The sequence below is a fragment of the Eriocheir sinensis genome, unplaced genomic scaffold (genome assembly GCF_024679095.1).
Source record: "Eriocheir sinensis breed Jianghai 21 unplaced genomic scaffold, ASM2467909v1 Scaffold192, whole genome shotgun sequence".
In the NCBI taxonomy this organism is placed as follows: Eukaryota; Metazoa; Arthropoda; class Malacostraca; order Decapoda; family Varunidae; genus Eriocheir; species Eriocheir sinensis.
In genome coordinates this window covers 359,966-384,478 of record NW_026111317.1, presented here as the reverse complement: position 1 = coordinate 384,478, position 24,513 = coordinate 359,966, and the positions used below count along the sequence as shown (strand labels likewise).

At 42.8% G+C, this 24,513-nt stretch overlaps 1 long non-coding RNA gene and 1 pseudogene across 1 annotated transcript in view; one reads left to right on the top strand and one right to left on the bottom strand.

Annotated features, from left to right (window-relative positions):
- The window catches only part of LOC126990707 (uncharacterized), a 40,437-nt gene extending 25,908 nt beyond the window's left edge, over nucleotides 1-14,529 (bottom strand). Inside the window, exons 1-5 of the long non-coding RNA XR_007744662.1 lie at nucleotides 13,927-14,529; nucleotides 9,779-9,879; nucleotides 8,866-8,986; nucleotides 7,931-8,075; nucleotides 6,969-7,111 (exon numbers count right to left, since the gene is read on the bottom strand). This is a non-coding gene — a long non-coding RNA (uncharacterized LOC126990707). The remainder of the gene's footprint in view (nucleotides 1-6,968; nucleotides 7,112-7,930; nucleotides 8,076-8,865; nucleotides 8,987-9,778; nucleotides 9,880-13,926) is intronic.
- A 2,227-nt stretch (nucleotides 14,530-16,756) lies between these two features.
- On the top strand, nucleotides 16,757-18,653 carry LOC126990703 (uncharacterized; annotated as a pseudogene).
- The last annotated feature ends 5,860 nt before the right edge of the window (nucleotides 18,654-24,513 follow it).

Below are 24,513 nucleotides of genomic sequence, written 5' to 3'. Positions count from 1 at the left end.
TCATGGTTGGCTCGTCGGGAAAGAGAAAGTGTGTACCACAGGCTGTTAAAAGAGCTGAGTTTAGAGGATCATGAGACTCTGAAGAATTGGATCAGGTTGGACAAGAGCCAGTACCACAGACTTCTGGAGTTAGTGACACCTCTTATTGCCAGAAATGACACCAGGATGAGGAAGGCTGTCACTGCAGGAGAGCGTTTGAGACAGGTTGAAGCCACGCGGAAAGTCTCGGTCTTGGTCTTGGAAATATAAACAAAGGCGGAAATTTGCAGGCGGAAACGATCCTGATCGTCTGACAAATTCATGCGATAAGTTCATGCGGAACGATGAAAATTCGACGGAAATCGCATTAATCGACGGAAAAAGTGCTAGTGTGACACCGCCTTAACGTCCATTGCCCCGCCTCCTCCTCTCTCCTTCCCCTCCTCTCTGCCTCCCTCCCTCCTCTCTGCCTTCCTCCCTCCTCTCTCCCTTCCCCCCTCCTCTCTGCCTCCCTCCCTCCTCTCTGCCTTCCTATTTAGCGTCAATGCATCCGCGTATACGCGAAACTGGGGCCGCGTATATAAGCAGGGTACAATTTGTTGACCGCGAATACGCGCAACCGCGTTGGGTGTGACCGCGAACGGGGGGGGGTGACGGTATAAATATATATATATATATATATATTTATATATATATATATTTATATATATATATATATATATATATATATATTTTTTTTTTAACATAGGAGACAGCTCAAGGGCACAAAAAAGGAAACAATCATAAAAAAGCCCGCTCCTCGCTGCTCCTAAAAAAGAAACAAAAGAGGTGGCCGAAAGCAAGGTCAAATACGGGAGGAGAGGTGTCCTGATACCCTCCTCTTGAAAGAGTTCAAGTCGTAGGCAGGAGGAAATACAGATGAAGGAAGATTGTCCCAGAGTTTACCAGCGTGAGGGATGAAAGAATGAAGATGCTGGTTAACTCTTGCATAAGGGGTTTGGACAGTATAGGGATGAGCATGAGTAGAAAGTCGAGTGCAGCGGGGCCGCGGGAGGGGGGGAGGCATGCAGTTAGCAAGTTCAGAAGAGCAGTCAGCGTGGAAATATCGATAGAAGATAGAAAGAGAGGCAACATGGAGGCGGAATTTAAGAGGTAGAAGACTATCAGTATGAGGAGGAGAGCTGATGAGACGAAGAGCCTTAGCCTCCACTCTGTCCAGAAGGGCTGTGTGAGTGGAGCCCCCCCACACATGAGATGCACACTCCATACGAGGGCAGACAAGGCCCCTGTATATGGACAGCAACTGTGCAGGGGAGAAGAACTGGCGGAGACGGTACAGAACGCCCAGCCTCGAGGAAGCTGATTTAGTAAGAGATGAGATATGAAGTTTCCAGTTGAGATTTTGAGTTAAGGATAGACCGAGGATGTTTAGTGTTGAGGAAGGTGATAGCTGGGTGTTGTCAAAGAATAGGGGATAGTTGTTAGGAAGATTGTGTCGAGTGGATAGGTGGAGAAACTGTGTTTTTGAAGCGTTGAAGGACACCAGGTTCTTCTTGCCACAATCGGAAATAATAGTAAGGGCTGAGCCTAAGCGTTCTGCAGCCTCCAGCCTTGAGTCGTTAAGTTCCTGAAGGGTGGGTCTTCTATTAAAAGAAGTTGAATAATGCAGAGTGGAATCATCGGCGTAGGAATGGATAGGACAGTTCGTTTTGGAAAGAAGATCATCAATGAACAACAGAAAGAGAGTGGGAGATAGGACAGAACCCTGTGGGACACCACTGTTAATAGATTTAGGGGAAGAACAGTGACCGTCTACCACGGCAGAAATAGAACGGTCAGAAAGGAAACTGGAGATAAAGGTACAGAGAGAAGGATAGAAACCGTAGGAGGGTAGTTTAGAAAGCAAAGATTTGTGCCAGACCCTATCAAAAGCTTTTGATATGTCCAGCGCAATAGCAAAAGTTTCACCGAAACGGCTAAGAGAGGATGACCAAGAGTCAGTTAAGAAGGCAGGAGATCACCAGTAGAACGCCCTTGCGGATCCCATACTGCCGATCAGATAGAAGGTCAGAAGTGGAAAGGTGCTTTTGAATCTTCCGGTTAAAGATTGATTCAAAAGCTTTAGATAGACAAGAAAGTAAAGCTATAGGACGGTAGTTTGAGGGATTGGAGCGGTCACCCTTCTTAGGTACAGGCTGTATGAAGGCATACTTCCAGCAAGAAGGAAAGGTAGATGTTGACAGGCAGAGCCGAAAGAGTTTGACCAGGCAGGGTGACAGCACGGAGGCACAGTTTTTAAGGACAATAGGAGGCACTCCATCAGGTCCATAAGCCTTCTGAGGATTGAGGCCAGAGAGCGCATAGAAAACATCATTTTGAAGAATCTTTATAACAGGCATAAAGGAGTCAGAGGGGGGATGAGTAGGAGGAATATGCCCAGAATCGTCCAGAGTGGAGTTTTTAGAAAAAGTTTGAGAGAAGAGTTCAGCCTTAGAGATAGATGAGACGGCAGTGTTGCCGTCAGGACTGAGGAGTGGAGGGAAAGATGAAGAAGTGAAGTTGGAGGAGATGTTTTTGGCTAGATGCCAGAAGTCACGGGAAGAGTTAGAGAAAGCAAGGTTTTGACATTTTCTATTAATGAAAGAATTTTTGGTTAGTCGGAGAATAGATTTGGCACGATTTCGGGCAGAAATGTAAAGTTCATAATTAGCATTAGTTTGAAGGCTCTGGTATCTTTTGTGAGCTACCTCTCTATCATTGACAGCACGAGAACAAGCGTGATTAAAGCAAGGCTTTTTTGCGTGAGGAGTAGAGAAAGAACGAGGAATGTATGCCTCCATTCCAGAGACAATCACCTCTGAGATGCGCTGAGCACACACAGAGGGGTCTCTATCCTGGAAGCAATAATCATTCCACAGGGAAATCAGAAAAGTACATCCTCAGGTCGTCCCACCGAGCTGAAGCAAAATGCCAGAAGCATCGCCTCGGTGGGTCCAGAGGGTGTACAGGAGCGATAGGACAGGATGCAGAAATAAGATTGTGATCGGAGGAGCCCAACGGAGAGAACAGTTTGACAGAATAAGCAGAAGGGTTTGAGGTAAGGAAGAGGTCTAGAATGTTGGGCCGGTCTCCAAGACGGTCAGGAATACGTGTAGGGTGCTGGACCAGCTGCTCTAGGTCGTTGAGGATAGCAAAGTTGTAGGCTTGTTCACCAGGATGGTCAGTGAAAGAGGATGAAAGCCAAAGCTGGTGGTGAACATTGAAATCTCCTAGGATGGATATATACATATATATATATATATATATATATATATATATATATATATATATATATATATATATATATATATATATATATATATATATATATATATATATATATATATATATATATATATATATATATATATATATATATATATATATATATATATATATATATATATATATATATATATATATATATATATATATATATATACATACACACACACACAAGATTGGAAGAGAGCAAACATAGTACCAATTTATGAAGGAGGAAAGAGAGAGGACCCATTAAATTACAGAGCGGTATCACTCACTAGTGTGGTTGCGAAGATATGTGAGAGGCTACTTAAAAACAGGTGGTCGGAATTTTTAGAAAGTGAGAGAATTATCTCGGATTGCCAGTTTGGATTCAACTCACCAACTTTTTATGTTATTACTCAAGGGTGACAGATTTAATACAAGAGAGAGAAGGCTGGGGGGATGGAGTGTACCTGGATTTGAAAAAGGCATTTGACAAAGTACTGCACAGAAGACTAATTTGGAAAATTAAAAATAGGGGTGGAGTGGGTAATGGGCTGATTAAGTGGCTGGAGGACTTCCTAACTAACAGGGAAATGAGGACAATAATCAGGGACAAGGCTTCCAACTGGTGCCCAGTGAGGAGTGGGGTCACACAAGGTTCAGTGCTGGCACCGATAATGTTTGCTGTTTGTATAAATGATATGGTGGAGGGAGTGACCAGCCATGTGAGTTTGTTTGCAGATGATGCAAAGCTATTGAGACGAGTCAATGATGTGAAGGACTGTGAGGCATTGCAGAGGGACCTGGACAGAATATGGGAGTGGAGTGGTACATGGCAGATGGAATTCAACCTTGGGAAATGTAAAAAAAATAGAGTTTGGGAGGAGCGGTAGAAGATGTGAATATGATTATAAGATGGGAAGTGAGATAATATGCAGAGGAGTGGAAGAAAAAGATTTGGGAGTGACTGTCTCAGAGAACATGTCACCGGACAAACACATCAACAGGATAACGGGACAAACTATGAGTTTGCTGAAGAACATAAGGACGGCATTTGTGTATTTGGATGAGGAGATGATGAAGAAAATAATAGTTACAATGATAAGGCCAAGGTTGGAGTATGCAGCAGTGGTCTGGTCTCCTCACGAAAAGAAGAATATAAGAAAGCTGGAAAGAGTACAGAGAATGGCAACTAAGATGGTACCGGAACTTAGGGATCGGACTTACGAGGAGAGACTCAATAGCATGGGGCTCACAACCCTGGAAAGAAGAAGAGAAAGAGAAGACCTGATAGCGGTGTACAGGGTGGCGAGCGGGGTGGAGAATCTGGAGTGTGTGTGAAGCGAGAGGGAAATGAGAGGACATGGAAAGAAGTTGAGGGTGATCACGTAGACAAGATGTGAAAAAGTTTAGCTTCCCAAACAGAAGCATGAGTTGTGGAATGGACTGAAGGAGGAGGTGGTTTGTGCAAGAAACATTCATGATTTTAAGAAAAAGTTGGATAAGAGAGGATATGGAGACGGGACAGCGTGAGCGTAGCTCTTTTCCCGTATGTCACAACTAGGTGAATACACACACACACACACACACACACTGCATGAGGCAATGGGACAAGCCATACAGTCAGCGACAATTAGAGGAGTTCTGTCCCCCCAAAATTGCCAGTGATCGCTAGCTACTTTAACTAAAACAGAGTCAAGGCCTGTTGATGCTATTAAGACTACAACACTTTAAAATCTCTCACGTGATAAGTCATGATGCACTGTGCCTATAGTCTACAAGACATTGATCCCAAGTGTTTATGCTAACATATTTCAGGTGAAGTGGTGAGAAACACTCTACCATTCAGTTATTACAAGCTAAATACTCGCACCCAAGCTTACACCATTCTCCCATTTTTGTCTAATCTCCTGACGCATGTATAGCTTGAACCATTTTTCCAATAGATTCTAAGAAGACTTACTTATGTTCAATCTGGAAAGTACCGAACAGAATCTAGTCAGTAGAACTCGTGGTAATGAGATATTCAAAAGGCCGAAACCCGCACAGTACCAAAAGGAGCCGCTGAGGGGCCGAACTCACTCTCACCAAGACTTCATACCTGTCAAGTCTTACGTTTTTTGCGTAAGTCTTACGTAATTTCGGCGATTTTCAAGTTTTACGGCGTAAGTTGAAAATCTTACATTTTTTTCTCCGCTGGCAATGTTTTTTTTTTAACCCTCTCGCACACGATGACGCGTTTCGCATCATCAAAGGTAAAAGGTCCTGGCGCACGATGATGCGAAACGCATCATAGAAGTAAAAAAATTGATTAAAAGTTTTCAGTGGAAGTGCGTCAAATTTGGAGCGTCATTTGTCGGGATGTTTCTTAATGGTAACATATGGCAACCTTTCTAAGGAGCGTAAATGAGGAGCATGGAGCGATTTTTAGTTGTTAGGCAACTCTGACGGGAGAGGAAAAAATACAGTTTTCTTGGAGTAACTCAGGAACTATTAGGCGTATGAAGATATTGAGGATACCATAAGAATCCTCACTAAATTCCGCTTTGAAACATATAATCGGCTAAAAAAGTTGGCCCACAAAATTTCGAGATAGCAAGTGGGGAAGAGTTGGTACTTAGGATTTATTGTCTACAATACTCTATACGGAGACTTGAAACGAGCTTCTATTGTTTATATATATTTTTCCTCTATTTTATTTGCGCATGTTCTAGTACAAGTCTTTATGAAGCCATTGATACCAAATTTATTGGGGTACGACATATATCTGTGATGGTAAAATACATACTGAAAGGTAAGAGTTTCGCGGCGGCAAAAAAAGGCTGGTCGGGCCTGAGAGATGCATGGTGAGTGGAAGAGAAACTTACTGGAAACTTACTGTGCGTGAGAAGGTTAACATGTTTGTTTTAAACAATTTTAAATATATCGTACGCGCCATATTTAAATCCATGTGAGCATGCTGAGTAACGGTTACTATTACGATTAGTGTGTGTGTGTGTGTGTGGGGGGGGGGTATCTCGTGCACCCTGCTTGAGTCCGTCGAAAGTCTTTTCAACACAAACTTATGGTCTCTAACGCAAAATCTTATGGCAAGACACCACAGTAGCTTGACAGGTATGAGACTTAGCAACACAAAGGGCTGTAGCTGTCTAGGACACTGGGGAGAAAGAAACAGTGGAACACCTAATTGTAGAATGTAGCAACTACGAGAGGCAGAGAGGAGAGTTAGTACCAGAAGAAGTGATGGCCGTGATGAGCCGATGAAAAGCGATACAGGTCAAAAGAAGGTTTGTTTTGGTTTGGAATGCCAAGTCGTATAAATCTTCCTCCAAGGTATAAATACATAATGAACAAGTAAAGTCTGTGTTCATGATTTATTAATTGCTTTAGTGTATCAAGTGCCTAAAATTGAGAGTAAAGAAGTTTTTGAAAACCTAAAAACAACGAACAACAGGTCGTAGATTCAGGCTGCTTTGCAGCCTAAGTTTCATAATTTCATTTATCATAACACTGCAACTCTGTCAAAGATTACTGAAGAAAATGTTCTTAATATTCATAACAATGTCACTCACCCTCTGGTTTATAGCCTTTGACTCTTTCCAGCAGGGTCTGTTTCTTGGTTAATAATAATAATAATAATAATAATAATAATAATAATAATAATAATAATAATAATAATAATAATAATCAAGCAGTCCTACCTTAAGATGAAGCAGCTGTTGTGTGTGAGTGGCAAAGTCTGGGCAGGAGTGAAGCAGATGGTGTCTGGCTCCTGAGGTACAGCTGTGAGTGGCTGGAGCAGTGAGTGTGGCAGCCACCCTCCACAGCCTGGGTCACCACACACCTGCAGGCCATGACAGGGGTTACCAGGAGGCATATTCCCCAAGTCTGTACTCTTGAGCAGGGCAGGATAGGTGAGGTTAGGTTAGGGAAAGTTAGGTAAGGTTTGGTTGGAGTTACTTAAGGTAATTTTGGGAGGGGGGAATCACAATGAGAGTATTTTCCAGAACAGCCCGTGGTTAGCTGCCAAGTTACAGCCGAGCGTCTTCACTCAGGGACCACATGCCCGCAGAGACTTCAGGAACATGCGACCAGGAGTGCTCAACTAGCAGGGGACAAAACAGATGACCATTCTCTTCCTCTCATCTTTATTTCAATATTCTCCTTCCTTCCTTTCTCTCTCTGTCTCCATCTTTATTTGTATTTTCTACCTCCTCCTCCTCCTCATCCTTTATTTATTTTCCTCTTGTTCCTAATCTTTTCTTTATATATATTTATTTCCTTCCTTCTTTCCTTTCTCTCTCTGTCTCCATCTTGGTATTTGCATATTCTTCCTCTTTATTTTCCTTTCATTTCCAGTTTTTTCTTTATATTTCTTTCCTTCCTTTCTCTCTCACTCCATCCTTATCCATATCCTCCTTCCCTCCCTTCTCTGACTTACACTCCTTTTCCTTCTCTTCCTCTAAGTCCTGTCACTCTACACTTTCCCTGCTCTTAACATAGGCTGAAAACATGAAAGTTAACCCTTCCCTAAACTGCACCAGACACCTTAAGTTGACAGACATTCCAAACTGCATATCAAAAGTTCCCTCGTTGGCAGCAGGGTAAAATAAACTGAGCCTTACCTTGCTACATCATCCTTCTCTCTCAGCCCATAACTTACCTTGAGATCCATCAGGCTGTAGCAGTCATGGAGGGCTTTACTTTGTCACCACCAACTTGTGGCACTGGCCAGCCAAGCAGTTCTGTGCAAGGCTGGACCCCATCTTGACCAGGCAGTCTTGCATGGCGGACTGGCTTGATGGGTCCTGTGGAAGGGAGGGTTTGGGGGTCACTCATGCCTTGGAAAAATAAAGAATTAAATGTTCTTAGGTCAATATTGTTATACATAATGATATCCCATTACAAGTGTTTCCCAAGGCCACAGAGAAAATTATCCAGGATTTCATGGGTGATTTTCCCTATCAAGGTGCAGGAGTCAGCTCAAACTATACCCAGCATCACAAAACAGTCCGTGGAAACCCAGCAACTTATACGAGAGAGTTTCAGCTTCTATTATGACTGTTTCCCAGGGCCACAGTGAAGATTAACAGGGCTTTCATGGGTGATTTTCCCATTCAAGGTGCAGAGGGCGTGTTAAAACTATTACCAGCATCCCAAAACACCCCATGGACACCCCAACAAGTACTATGAGAGGCTTTTCAAATAGGTGAACTGAGGTGCCCAGACATTTAGTACAGACCTTTGTCCCTGTGATAAAAATAATTTGTTGGGAGTAAAATTTAACATAAAAATTCAAATCCCTTGCAAACTAATAAATGAGTATATCAAATGTAGGGATATATATATACACCTTTGTGCCTTGTGTGAGGGGCAGTACACACACACACACACACACACACACTTAGGAACTTATGTAAGCCCTGTTTCACTCAACCTCAGACACCCGCAAGCCTAGATATAACTTTCCCAAGCCCTGTTTCACTCCCCCAGCTCCTCTCTAAGCCCTGTTTCACTGTACCTCAGATACCCCAAGCCCTGTTTCACTCCCCAAAGCCCTCCCTGTTTCAGTCACTCTGGATAGCGTCATCTACTCACTTGGTGCCTCCGAGCAGGTGTTCATGGTGACGACAGCAGCACTCACACACTCAATAAAGAACACCTGTGAGTTCTGGTCCCCTGTTTCTGCTTGTCCATCTCCTGAGAGCCCTGCACCATCCTGGAAGGGGTAAAGGGGGTGGTAACTGACTGATGGTGAGAATTATTAGGGTATAAGTAATGGTGAAGGAGGGCCAGATTCTTAAACATTTTGACGCCCAGACACACACACACACAAACACACAATGACCAGGCTTTCATAGGAGTTTTGATTATTTCCAAGGGTAGTTTCTTAGCCCGGTAGCAGCGACGGGCCAAATGTGTGTCTTTACCGTGTGTAGCAGCAACAGGCCAAATTTTTGCCATAATATAAACCCCCAAAATTAGATGATACATAAACTGATCACAAATGCGTTCATGTATATTATGAAATGGTTTGTGTGAGTGATGATTTTTTCTCATTTTTCTCGCTTAGAGTGGCATTTAAGATCCACGCAGCAGAGCTTTTTCCACTGGGCTATCAGAATGGTGAGTCTGCATGTGTGTGTGTGTGTATTTACCTAGTTGTAATTTTACAGGCCTGGGCTTACGCTGGTGTGGTCCCGTCTCCGTACCTATAATTATCCAACTTTCCCTTGAAGCTCTGCACACTCTTCGCCGATACTATTTTTTCACTTAGTCTGTTCCAAACCTCTATATTTCTTTGTGTGTGTGTGTGTGTGTGTGTGTGTGTGTGTGTGTGTGTGTTTCTATGCTAATTCATGTTCATCAGTAAGAGCATGGCACTTCAGCAATTATATCTTTTTTTAGGACAAATTTTGACTAATATTATCCTTTTTGGTAGCCTGAACTTTTGGCCTAAGGAAAAGAAAATAACTGAACAGAGAATAGAAGTGAGCACTCCACCCCTTACCATGGTCCCCCTCATCCAGTGTGCTGTACTCCTCGCTCTCGGCCTTGCCCAGCGCCCACGGACACCTCCTCATGGCCGCCAGGGTCCACAAAGTCCAGCATCTGTGTGGCAAAGTCCAATTAGTATATCTGTGGGAGATTTAGCATCGGAGAGTAAATCACCTTACCCTAGTGTTGGGTTTGCTAAGTATTATAAGGTTTCTTAACTAACACAGCCATATATTTAAACCAACACAGCCATATATTTAAACTAACACAGCCATATATTTAAACTAACACAGCCATATATTTAAACTAACACAGCCATATATTTAAACTAACACAGCCATATATTACAGCAATATATTTAAACTAACACAGCCATATATTTAAACTAAAACAGCCATATATTTAAACTAACACAGCCATATATTTAAACTAACACAGCCATATATTTAAACTAACACAGCCATATATTTAAACTAACACAGCCATATATTTAAACTAACACAGCCATATATTTAAACTAACACAGCCATATATTTAAACTAACACAGCCATATATTTAAACTAACACAGCCATATATTTAAACTAAAACAGCCATATATTTAAACTAACACAGCCATATATTTAAACTAACACAGCCATATATTTAAACTAACACAGCCATATATTTTCAACCCTAGTCATATATGTATATTTTAACTAACCCAGCCATATATTCTTTGAAGCCTAGCCATATATATTATAACTAACTCCTGACCAGCGACTCCCCAGGTTCCCACACACACATTTGTGACTATTTTTTCAGTTGTTTGGATCAGTCCACTCTTTGCTATTAGTTTCCTGGAGCTTTGAAGGAGTCCTGGCCGTGTCAGCCGTGAGCCATTGAGGCCGTGACATCCAAACCAGTAACCGGACACACTGTTGGCGCCCCAAAGAACACGCCTTACTATATGCTACCATCTCGACACACCATTAAGCTAGTTGTCACACACAGCCTAAGTGTCTTGTGGCAGTAATGTTAGGTAAGGTTACTGTAGTGTGTGTTAGGTTAGCTGAGTTAATATTGTTCCTTCAGCCTAAGTGTCTTGTGGCTTCTGAAACCAAGGATATAAGTAGCAGACTGGGGTCCCTGGAAGCAAAAGTGATTAATATGGAGGAAACAATTACAAGCCATAAACCAACAACAAAAGTCTGTGACCAGGAAGTTAATAGTGTGAGGGACAAGACAGAACCAGGGTTAAGTGACTCATTCCTTAGAGAAGTGAGAGACATGAGGGATAGAGAAAACAACATTGTCATATATGGTGTACCTGAGTCTGTATCTACAGTGAATAGTGAAAAGATTGACCATGACCGGAGATATGTAAAAGATATGATGCAGGCGTGTGGCGTGGAAGTGTTAGTAAACACGGTTCCCCGTGTGTTCAGATTGGGAACATCTAGTGCCAAACCTCGGCCTCTTCTTGTGAAACAAACAGACACTGAAGCTAAGAAAACTTTATTCAAAAACATCAAAAACTTGGGTGCCAGCCCTTTGTATAAATCAGTGAGGGTTACCCATGACCTTACTAAGAGAGAGAGAGATCACGAGGCAGCCTTATGGAATGAGGCAAAAAACCTGTACACTGCAGGGAAAGGGAAACATATAGTGGTTGGGCCACCATGGCACAGAAGGATTGTGAAAGTAAGGGGATACCAAAATCCAGCGGAGACCGAGAACTCAGCCTCCTCAAACACGGCCTAAATAAACTACCAAAGGACAATAGTACACTAAGTTCAGTAGACATTAAGGATGTTCTCATTATGTTTAGTAACGTAGATATTTTTAGTTTAGATAAGAGGCTTGAATTAAAATGCAGACTGGGGAAAATGGAGAGAACACCTCAGGTAATAGCCCTCCAAGAAGTTAAACCAAAACACTACAGGTATGACAGAACTACTGAATACTCTCTGGAAGGATATGATATCATTGAACAAAATTTACACAATGAAATAGGGAGGGGCTTAATTATATATATCAAGAAGGGCATGAAATATAATACAGTTGAATTGAAGGTCAATTATAATGAATACTGTGGCATTGAAATGGTATGCTGTGGTGCAAAATTATTGATTATGTCTGTCTATAGAAGTCCAAACAGTGACATGGACAATAACAATAGTTTGCTCCAGCTGATGAAGGAAGTAAGTGATAGCAGCGTGCAATATAAAGTATTAATAGGGGACTTTAATCTTCCTCAAGTCAAATGGAACAACTACACCACAGAAACTGGAGCAACAGAATTTAGCACACTGTTTGTTGAAAAGGTACGTGATTGTTTTTTCACCCAACATGTTGAGGACGTAACACGGATAAGAGGAGGCAACACAGGCAATACACTTGATTTGATATTCAGCAATGATGACTCAATAGTAGATGATATTGTGTTAGATACACCGCTTGGAAAAAGTGACCATGCTTGCATTACTTTTGCTGTAGCCACACACGAACTAGAGGACAGAAGTAAGAGACAAGTGTACATGTACGAGAAGGCAGACTATCAACTTATGAAAAATCGTCTCAATATAGATTGGGAAGAGTTTTTGTCACAGGAAATAACCGTCGATTACAAATGGAAGAAATTTATTAACAAATTGCAGGAGGTTGTGGAAGAGTGTGTACCTAAGAAACATATTGGTGATATAGAAAAGATGAGGAAAAGAACAAACGAGTCATTGCCAATGAGTGACAAGCTGTGGTCAAAAATAAAGAGAAAACAACGGTTATGGGAAATGCTAAAGAAAAAAAGACAGGAAAACAACACAACTATGGCAGTGGATATTGAGAAGGAGTACAGAAGAATAAACAATCAGGTTAGACACCAAACAAGAAATGCTGTGAAACTCAGAGAAAGAGAAATAGCGAAGAATATTAAAGAGAGCCCCAAAATCTTCTGGAAATATGTGATGTCCAAGACAAGAACCAAATCACGGATTGGAGACTTATATAAGGATGAGGAGAAAATTGAAAAAGCAACAAGTGATAAAGAAAAGGCAGATATATTATCTGAACAGTTTGCTGGGTTTTATTAATGAACCTGATGGAAACTTACCAGTAGCTGACATCAAAGAGGCCCCAAGATTTGATAATGTGGAAATAACACAGGATAAAATAAGGAAGGTAATAGAAAACCTTAAAAGAAACAAGTCACCTGGACCTGACGGGATACACCCTAGGATCATAAAGGAATTGAAGGAGACACTGCTGGAGCCTTTGAGGATACTATACAGCAGTTCATTGCAGGATGGTGTGGTACCAGAAGACTGGAGGGTAGCTCACATCACAGCCATTTTTAAAAAGGGGAATAAATGTGATCCAGGCAACTATAGGCCGGTCAGCCTTACTAGTATATTCTGCAAGATGATGGAGTCACTTTTGAGAGAGGAAATTATTGCACACATGAAAATGAACAATCTCTTTAGTAATAAGCAATTTGGCTTCATCTCGGGCAGATCAACGGTGCTGCAACTTATCAAAGTGCTTGACGCATGGACTGAGGCTCTTGACGAGGGGCTGGCTGTGGATGTGGTTTACCTGAATTTCATGAAGGCCTTTGACAGAGTCCCACATAAGAGATTAATGAAGAAAGTCTCCAGCTATAGAGTGGAAGGCAAGGTGCTCAGATGGATTCATAGTTTTTTGACTGGTCGGAAGCAGAGGGTCCTGGTCAATGGCGAGGCATCAGCATGGAAGGACGTGACAAGTGGAGTGCCACAGGGCTCGGTGCTGGGTCCTTTGCTATTTGTAATGTTTATAAATGACCTGCCAGATTCAGTCAAACATGACAGCCAAGTGTTCCTGTATGCAGACGACACTAAGATTTTTAGAAAGATAAAGGAAAGGGAAGATTGTGACAAGCTGCAAGAGGACCTAGATGAGCTCAAAGGATGGACAGAAAAATGGCTCATGAATTTTCACCCAGACAAAAGTAAACACATGAGGATTGGGCAATCAGAAATTGAGGACAAAGTTTATAATATGTACAGTAAAATCAATAAGACCAGGGTAGAAAAGGACATAAGTGTGGTCATTGATAACAAGCTCATGTTCTCAGATCACCTGGCCGAAAAAAATTAACAAGGCGAATAAGATTGTGGGGCTGATAAGAAGAACTTTTATTCACCTTGACCCTGCAGTATTCAAGACACTCTACACTGCATTGGTAAGACCCCATTTAGAATATGCCAACCAGGTATGGAGTCCACACCTGGTGAAGGATGTTGAGGCTGTGGAGAACGTGCAGCGAAGAGCAACGAAGCTGGTGCCTTGCCTGAAAGACCTGCCATATGGAGAGAGACTGAGACAGCTTGAGTTGCCCACACTGGCATATAGAAGATCCCGGGGAGACCAAATTGAAACTTTTAAAATTGTAACCAGGAAATATGATATAGATTGTACAGAGGGACTTTTTGATTTAAGGGAAGATAGCACCACACGGGGAAACTCTAAGAAAATCTTTAAACCAAGAGCTAGGCTGAATGTTCGGAAGTTTTCATTCCCCAACCGGGTGGTTAATACCTGGAACAGTTTGCCAGAGTGGGTAGTGAACGCTGACTCAGTAGAGAGTTTTGAGGCAAAACTCGATAAATTTTGGAAAAATCAAGAACAAAAATTTTCATATAGAGCACAAATAGTCACCACGCGCAGCCCACACAGTATTCAGGCTGCTGAACTGGAGCCACAGGCCACTTAAGGCCTCTTCCAGGGAATCTTCTGTGAGTATCTGTGAGTATCTGTGAGTAATGTTAGGTAAGGTTACTGTAGTGTGCGTTAGGTTACATTAAGTTGAGTTAATATTGTTCCTTCAGCCTCAGTGTCTTGTGGCAGTAATGTTAGGTAAGGTTACTGTGGTGTGCGTTAGGTTACATTAAGTTGAGTTAATATTGTTCCTTCAGCCTCGGTGTCTTGTGGCAGTAATGTTAGGTAAGGTTACTGTAGTCCAGGTTAGGAGGTTATGTAACGTTCGGTTGAGTATGTAGTTTAAATACGCTCCCCCACCCAAAACGCTCGAGTGCATGGCCGTCTCCTCGACCTATGGGACAGATACGAGGAAGGCGACCTGTGCACTGAAGCATTTCTAAGAGCTTGAGCATCAATAGTTGGGCTTGGACCTAACCCAACGTCCGCGGCAATGAATGATTCGTAACCAAGACTAGAAGAGGCGGCATGCAGGAGCGGCATGTTTTTTAACACTTTCAGATTTTTTACCTGTGCACTGTTTATTATTACCAATATAGTATACATACCTCTTATGGAAGCTTTAAGTATGTATATATTCAATTCCCTTTTTGAGCCATTATATGGCCTTTAATTTTGTTTGTATTGATAATATTTGTCACTCAACATACGTATAATATCAAAGCAATAAAATGAAATAAATCTTTTCTCATTTTATGGGGCAAATAAAAAATATACGAAAAAAATGCAACCTACCATGACCCCTTTCTCTAACAAAGGACATCACTGTATACGGGTTAAAGGGTGTCAGGTCAGGACGGCCCCAGACCACGACGGCCCACCACGACGGCCCCCCCTGACGGCCTCAAACCATGACGGCCCCATTTTGATCTCCATTTTCCACGGTTCACACTTGGCAATTTTTTGGCCTTAGCTCTAATTGCATTTATGTGCTAATTACCGTCAACTACCGTCAACTGCCGTCAACTACCATCAACTACTGTCACCTCCCTCATGATTTAACAATTCAACACTTGTCACCAACTGTCGTCAATAGTGAGGATATCAATCTTCATTGATAACTAGAAATACATGTAAAAATCCCTACTTGTTATACATCCACCAATATTTTAATGAAACTTGTTTCAGTGTGTGTGTGTGTGTGTGTGTGTGTGTGTGTAAAGGGTGGAGTTGGAGGAAAGGAAAGAGGGAGATAGCAGGGAGGGAGGAGGGAAGGACTGGGAGGGAGAGTCTGGGAGGAAGGGAGGGAGGAGGGATGGGATGGGAGATAAGGCGACAAGCATGTGTGCATGTGTGTCTGGGTGTGGGTGTGTGTAATAACAATAACAATAATAATAATAATAGTAATATTATTGTTTTAATAATAATAATAATATTATTATTATTATTATTATTATTATTATTATTATTATTATTATTATCACCAAAAAAAAGATAATAATAAGCAGTGAAGGGCTGAAATAGGAAGGGAGGGTTGACACCAATTGACGGCAGTTGACGGTAGGGAGGGAGGGTATAGGGAGGGTTGGAGGGAGGAGGTAGAAGATAAGGAGGGTGTGTACACGTGTGTGTGTGTGTGTATTTACCTAGTTGTATATTACAGGGTTCGAGCGGGGCTCATAGTGACCTGTCTCCATATCTATATTTGTCCAATTTTTCCTTGAATTTGTGCACATTTTCTGCTGTAACAGTCACGCTTACCATACATAAGTATGGTAAACGACTAGGAATACCACCCACAGTGTTTCCGAACACACTGACTCTGCTTCACACCTAATTGAAAGTGTTGCCAGTAGTATGATAAACACAAGGCTTCCAGGTATAAATTGACAGGAGTTGAATCCATCTAATCAGATCGATCCACTACTGCTCAGACAGCATTGATCAGCATGCCTCCAGTAAGACCTTCACAAAGTAAGGACACCCCTGCCTACTGTGTCTCCTGTGACAGAGTGGTTACAAACCGACAGCATGCCTTGTGTTGTGATAACTGCTCCCAGTGGCAACACAGATTGTGTAACTGTGGAGTTAGTTATGCTCAATACCAACTGATGAAGAAGGGTGACCTCAACATACAGTGGCATTGTTGCAAGTGTAAGTGTCCTGCAGATTCTTTGGCTCAGCTGGAAGACTTTACCTTGCCAGTTGGTGAAAGCACACACATACAGACCTTCACAAGCGAAAACAGCCTGATAACTCAAGACGACACAAGTGACCATCAGCTGCCCGACCTGCAACCTGCACAGAACACTGCCATGGAGTCTGCTTCACATGCTGACATTCATCTAAGCAACACCAGCAACAGTGATGACGGCACTTTCCACATAACACACAGTTTTCAAATTCCTCAAGATATTGTAGAGGATGCATTACCAGATCTTCCTATTGCAGACATCTCGGCCAGCGATGAGCCACACGTCACAACTTACCAGATCATACCAGCCGGCACACTCAAAGGAAAACCTCTCTTGGTTGACAGCAATGGTTATTCGTACAACATCAAAGCTAACAAGAATGGACATCCTGGCAAAACTACTTGGCGTTGCAGCATCCGGAATCGCACCTTTACGTGCAAGGCCACTGTCTTACAAAAGGGCAACACTTTTACTCCAGGGCTCCATGACCACGCTCATCAGGCAGAACCAGGGAAGCAGAAGAACTACGAGATTGTGGCTGATGTCAAGCGTAAGGCGTCTGAAGATGTATTCCGTTCTGCCAGTGCCATTGTTGAAGAAGTGATGACCAGCCAGTTACAACCTACTGATCCAGAGCCAAGTCGTCCTGCACCGGGCCTCCTTGTGAGACGGGCCAACAGACTACGCCAAGCATTGCGGCCTACAGATCCACAAGATCTGCACTTCGAAGTAGCTGTTAACTTCATACCACAAGATTATCTCCGCAATGATATCGCAATGGATGGGGCAAGACATTTGATTTTTGCAACACAAGCACAACTTGACATCCTGGAACGTGCCAAGACGTGGTATGTTGATGCCACCTTCAAGATCGTCGCCGCCCCATTCCACCAGCTATTCTCCATTCATGCTTTCATCAAAGGAGATGACAGTGACATGAAGCAAGTCCCACTTATATTTGTGCTGATGTCACGCCGTAGGAAAAGGGATTACAAGGCTGTCTTGGAATCTATCCTTAACATGGTTCCAAACAATCAAGAAGGTTGTTGCTGATTTCGAGCAAGCCATTTGGAGAGCCTTCCGTTACATCTTGCCAAACACCACCATCCAGGGATGCCTATTTCATTGGGCACAGTGTATCTTTAGGAAGGTTCAAGACCTTGGTCTGGCGGTTGCATACCGTGAAAACGGTCCAATGCAGAAGTTTGTCAGGAAACTCTTCGCTCTCCCATGTCTTCCTGTTGAACACATTCGTGCAGCCTTCAACCAGCTCATCAATGAACCATCGACACCAGCCGTAGCTCCACTTCTAGACTACATCCGAGACACGTGGATTGAAGGAGACCTGTGGCCGCCAACTTCATGGTGCATCTTCAACCAATCAACAAGAACAAATAATGATGCAGAGGGTTACCACCGTCGCATCAATGAGAAAGCCCGCAATCAAGCCCACCAGCTCTACAAACTGATCCCCCTCCTTCATGCAGAGAGCTGCCTTGTTCCTCTTCAGGTCCAGCTTGTGAAGGAGAAGAAACTGAAAAAGTATCACCGCAAACGTGCTCAGACCACCCAAGGACGAATTTTCAGCTACTGGAGGCAGTACGAAGAGGGAACCCTGACAACATCATCCTTACTCAAGAAGTGTTCCAGGTTAACTGCTCCCAGTTTGTGATTAGGCCTATGTATGAAATTGAGAGAATTATATAAATCATATGTGAGCCTACTTTTGATGTAAAAAGAATATTTTAGTTTTAGGCTACTGCTTTCATTGGATATTTAAATTTAACTTTTTTAAATCCTATGTTTATACAAATAAATGGAACCTTGCATCGACTGTTTAATACCCTGTTTTGGAGTATCGAAGGCGAAAAAGGAATAAGAAACGCGTATGGACTTTTTACTTATTTCACTACTTAGAAACCACTACCTTAGAAAGCTCCCCATTGTTTGTCTAACAAAGGGCCGTCCTGGGAGGCCGTCGTAGAGGGCCGTTGTGGTTGAGGGCCGTCCTGACTAGAATTTGGGGCCGTCCTGGGGGGCCGTCGCGGAGGGCCGTCGTGTTTAATAGGTTTTCTTGGTGAGTAGCAGAACCTCTCCTTTCAAGTGGCGAAACAACTAGCACGCGAAATCACGGAGGTGCGAACACCCACAGGTGGCGAACCGGAAAGTGGCAAAACCTCTGCAACCCGAGTGTCCCTATCTCTTCTAACATATCCTTGTTGGGTGCAGTAAACCACGTGAGTTAACACAGGTTCACCTCACTGTTGATCCAGACCATTTTTTTCTGAGGGTTTGGTGTGTCTTGGAACGGCCACAGTCACCTCTAACACTTGCCTGCTGCATCTTGACAGGCTTGGGATGACCACCATGCAGGCACCCCCAAGAAAGCCTACCACCGCTAGAGACCACAACATAAAAATTAAATAAATAAATAAATGAATCTAATGGGGCCTCACCTACAGGAGGTTTACACCCTTGCCTCTCCTTAGGGTCAATATAATACAGGGGAATACACACAAAACTCCTCCCTGGCACGGGGCACACCAGGGAGGAAAAGTATAGAATAACACCCAGAGAGCCAACACCCCAGCATGTGTCCCGCTCTCCACACACACACACACACCCCTGTCCCTGCTCCTGCCCCTGTGGTATCATCCCTGACTCTGCCCCTGCCCCTGCATGCTTGGCTCAACACACACACGCACACACACGTCACCGCTGCCATCACTCTGCCCACAGCCCCTATTTTTCCAAGTTTAACGCCTTATTTCACCGTCCAGTCGATTCCTAAACCTTGAACAAGACGTCACCTCCTTTGCTTCCCTCCCTGGCACTGTAGATTAGGAAATAATAATAATGATAAAATAATTATTCTTGGCACCATCACGCGCCCTGCCCGCCGCCACCCTGTCCATGTTTTCTGCTATTTATCACTTGTCTCGCCTTGATTAACTCTCCTCGCCCGCCCTAATCCCTGATAACACGACTACCTACCTTGCTTCCATCCATGGCCGTCTGTGTCGTCCTGGATTACAAGGAAATTGGCCGACACGCGGAACGCCGTCCACCTCGGATCAGCTGACCGGGAGGAAGGAGGAGGAGGCGATGCAAGCGGCCACATTTTCACCGTCATGTGCCAAGTGTACACCCAAAAACTACCCTCTCAACCACATTCATGAAATTCACTTGTATTTCTCGTTTAATTTGATAATTACTAATGGTTCGTTGTAATAGTTATGGGCCAGAAAATGGATAATAGATGGTGGTGAGGATGAAGACTTGGCACCTCTGCAGGGGAGCACATGTATAATTGTTTTTTTCCTGGCATATCTGTTTGGCGTGTTTTCTTGTGTTTCAGGCTGTGGCTAACTCTTCCAAAGTCAGGAGGAAAGAAAATCAGGGAAAAGAACAGAAAAATACGACGAAGAGAAGAAAAGATGAAAAAACATGAAAGAATCTTGCTTTCCACCTTTCCCTCCCTCCCCAACTTTCCCTCCCTCCTCCCCTTTCTTTTCCTCCCAATCCCTCCTCGTTCTTGCCCCACGATGAAGAGGAGGAAGGTTAATTTCCCCGTACGTAGCTTATATCCTGAAATTAAATCAAATGCAGCTCTGTTCATAACCAGTTGTAGTTTCTTCAGCAGATATTTAGGAAGGCCATAATAAAGGGAGTTACAATAATCCAGCTTACTAGTTACATGATTATATATAAGCATCTTCATGGTCTTATCATCCAGGTATTTCTTGACAAATGCAATATTTCTGAGATGGTAGCCTGCCGTTCTCACCACCTGACTGATCTGTTCTTTGAATGATAGAGCTAGTGCAGTCAAGTATCACACCTAGATCTTTGACTGACTTTTTTTACAGTCCTAGTGTTATCTTTTATCCGAAGAGTGGAAACATCTAGCCTCCTGAGACCCTTGTTCTTCCCGACAATCAAGCATTCAGTTTTATCCTCATTCAGCTTCAGTTGCTTAGAATTCATCCATTTCCCAACATCATCCATAATTCTGCTCAGCTTATCTTCAGTGTTTTCCACGTCACTCAGCGACAAATAGAACTGTGTATCATCGGCATACAGTTTAAAGTCAACTTCATGCCTTCATAGCAAATGTGAAAGACCAATAGTATAAACACAGAATAGAATTGGACCCAGTACACTTCCCTGGGAGACTCCTCTTTGCAAAAGTTTATGAGTGGAGAACGATTTATCTATTTGCACACAGTCAGCTCTGTTCTCAAGGTAACTCCTCAGATAATCCAGCGTGCCACCCTCAGTTCCAATATTCTTGCAATCCCGAAGCAATAGACTGTGCTCCACCGTGTCAAACGCAGCACTCAAGTCTAACAAAATCAGAACACCACACTTCCCTTCATCCATAAGCACAAGCAAGTTGTTTACCACCGAACAGAGAGTTGTTTCAGTTGAGTAAAGCCTCTTGTAGGCAGATTCATTATCCGGTAAAGCCTGCACAACTAGCAAATGCTCCATTAGCTGATTTAAGATCACATTTTCAAGTATCTTAGATAGAAACGTCAAGTTGGATACTGATCTAAAGGAAATAAACACTGTGGGTCCAGTTTACTTTTAACGATAGGTTTCACGGTCGCCGCTTTCTCACTCTCAGAGAAAGTCTTGCTTTCGATACTAGTGTTAACCATCACAGTCATAATATTTAAGAAATCACTAAAGTTTTCACTCTTAATTATGTCACTTATCGGCAAGGGATCGTCATCACAGTACGTCAGGTTCACCTGTGTATGATAGTTTTCACCACAGCCACATCCACTTGTTGAAAGCTTGTTAACTTTATTTCAGGGACTGGAGTTTCCACAGCGGATCCATGGTAACCGCGGTCGCCTCTAAAGTTCATGATAACTCTCAATTTTCTGGTCAAAAAAGACTAAAAAACTTATTTGCCAGCACTTCATCCGAGAAACCATCCGGAAGCTTGTTAACCTTTCTGTTTCCAGTTAAACTGTCAAGCACCTTATATAAGTTATTGATGCTCGGTCCTGCCTCCACAACCTTATTCCGATAGTATTCTCTTTTCCGTTTTATCACAAGCCGGTTTTCTTGGTTTCTCGCCTCCTGGTATGCTCTTCTTGCCTCATCTGTTTTTTGCCTACGCCACAGTCTTTCTTTTTTCTTCTCTCTTTTTGCCCACAGTATTTCCGCATTAAACCAAGGTGCATGATCTCTCAACACTATCTCCTTTTCACTCAGAGGACAGAGGCTGTTATACTCATCTTTAGCTAAACCATTATATAGCTTAACCAGGCAGGTAGCACAATTTCCACGTAACACCGAGCCATGTTCACAGATTTCACGACAATTAATAGTAATTTCCTGTATTACAGAGTTAATCAATATTTCTGGTTGAAAATTCTTTCGCAATCTGAACGTAATCTTTTTTCTCTGCACTGCTTCCCTCACGTATGAATTTTCAAAGGTTACCAATTTATGCACCGGGGACATACAACATATTCCATCAACACCCCTCCCTTGCACTAAATCACCGTCTATATCGCTGAAAACCAAGTCTAGCATATGACCCCCTAAAGAAGTCATCTCGTTCACTTTATTAATCAGGTTGAAACTGTCCATCATCTCAATGAAGGCCATGGCAGAAGAATTTTCAGGATCATCAATCCATAGATTAAAGTCACCACAGATGAACACATTTGCACTCACCATATCCACAGACTCCAAAGTGTACGAATTCATCAATAAAGACCTCTGCTCTTGTATCCGGAGGTCGATACACCACAATAAAGGTGCATTTCCTTCTATCAGTTTCACAGATGACTTGCACTAATTCAAAGGTATCCCACCTTTCTGATGCTTTTCTCCGAATCTTCTTAAAAGAATTCGAAAGAAAGATCCCAACACCATCACCCCTTCTTGTCTCCCTCGGAACATGTAGAGAGGTACGAGTTACTGGCGTCATCTCACGAATCTTGGCGACGTCGTAGTCATTTAGCCATGTCTCAGTTACCGCTAAAATGTCAAGATCCTTTTCTTTGATGAGATCACGGATATCTAGAGTTTTATTTCCCACAGACTGAACGTTTACCAGACAACATTTTATCTTTGTATCTGAGGAATTAGTAGCCATGATCGGTTATGTTACGAATTCTCTCAATTTCAGTCTGAAAAACTACACAACGCTGGTTATTCGCCGAGTGATTAACTTCAGACTTCTTGTACCTTACGCAATTTATACAAATGCTCTCAGTCCCGGGGCAGTCTTTCGCTTTATGCTCTCCTGCACATTTATAACATACTGGGTTCTCACCATTGGCCTTGGCAGTGCATTTGGACTCAATATGACCATATCTCTGACAATGATAACATATTATTGCATGGTATCTGTCTCTCACAGTATACACCCCCCATTCAAGTTTTATTCCATCATGGTGCTTGTAGATTAGCTCTCCAACCATTGGGTCACATTTCAGGATATAATGTGCTGTGCCACCGGCAGCAGGCCTACTAAAATTTTTCTCAATTTTCTCCTCAACTTGTGGAATGGAGCGTAGGAACTCATTTCTTTTAAGCAGTGTCTCAATTATCTTATCCCCAGTCTCCTCCTGGTGCACATTGCGATCTTTGGCCTCAGTTTTCCCACACTTTTAGTCCTGACTTTCTCCACAGATTGCAATTTTTGGGCTGCCTCATTCCTCATATCCTCATCATCAAAGTTCATTATAATATTACCTCCAATCGCAAATCTTGAATCAGTAATCTGAATGCCATGTAATGCTTCAGAAACTTCACTTTTCAACTCTGTAGCCTTTTTATCTTGTTCCGAGGCCTTGACAACAAGGAAATTCTTCTTAACTTTCCTCTTACGTTTGGTGACCTCAGCCCAAGTTGCATCTGCTGACTCCACATGTTCAGCCCGTTGCAAGACGTCCGCCACATCCTGCGCCACCTCCACCAGCTCCTCCTTCACGCTGACCGCTTGTGACTCAACTTCTTGTTTCACTTCTGATATTTCCTTAGATAATTCCAGCTTGAGTTTTTCCATTTTTTCCACAATTTTGGTAGCCAGAGATGCTTTATGAAGGCATGGGTTGCAAATCCAATTTACTTTATATATATTTTCCGATTTAATTCCAGACAGATGAGCACACTTCACATGACACCACTTAGGGCACAGACAGCACCCTATCCACTTATCGCCTGTGGGATCCGCACAAACGTAACAGAACTCCACCGAGTTCTTGGCTCGGCCAGCCATGTCGATTCAGCGTTTTCGCGAGCAAGGCGCAGCACCTCCGACCCGCGCGGCGACTCACTACTCACTCTGCCATAATTGTTTTAGCATCCTTATTCTTTACCCGCTATGTTGGACTGAGTAAGTGACCTTTGACCTGATGAAGTAAAGTCTGTGTCCACCTCTGCCAGCCATCGCTCGTCAGCACCCCTGACCAGTCCTCCGGGACCCAAGCCACTCAGGGCCCCAACGCCTAGCCTCGCAGCCTCAATGATTAGGTATGTTTGTGCGGCTTACTCGCATTGGCCTGAAAACTATGAGACTCCTAACTTGTGGGCTGAACTAAATCATCGCCTATTCGACTAAGTGCTTATAAAGTGCAAAAAGCAGCCTAGATTCCGATAAGTAGCAATATTACTAGATTTACTAGCGGCTTCTCTTGTTACCGCCGATAAAAGACTATTGAACTCTTAATTAACTTCCATAATAAATCAAACTATCGCCTAGTCGACCAAAGCGCTTACAGAACGTAGCAAACCTAAACTCCGAAAAGTAGGATTGATAGATTTTAGCGATTAGCACTTCCTTTCACCTACGATAAAACAACAAGCAATTGGACTCTTAACATCTAGTATTAACCAAACCTTCATTT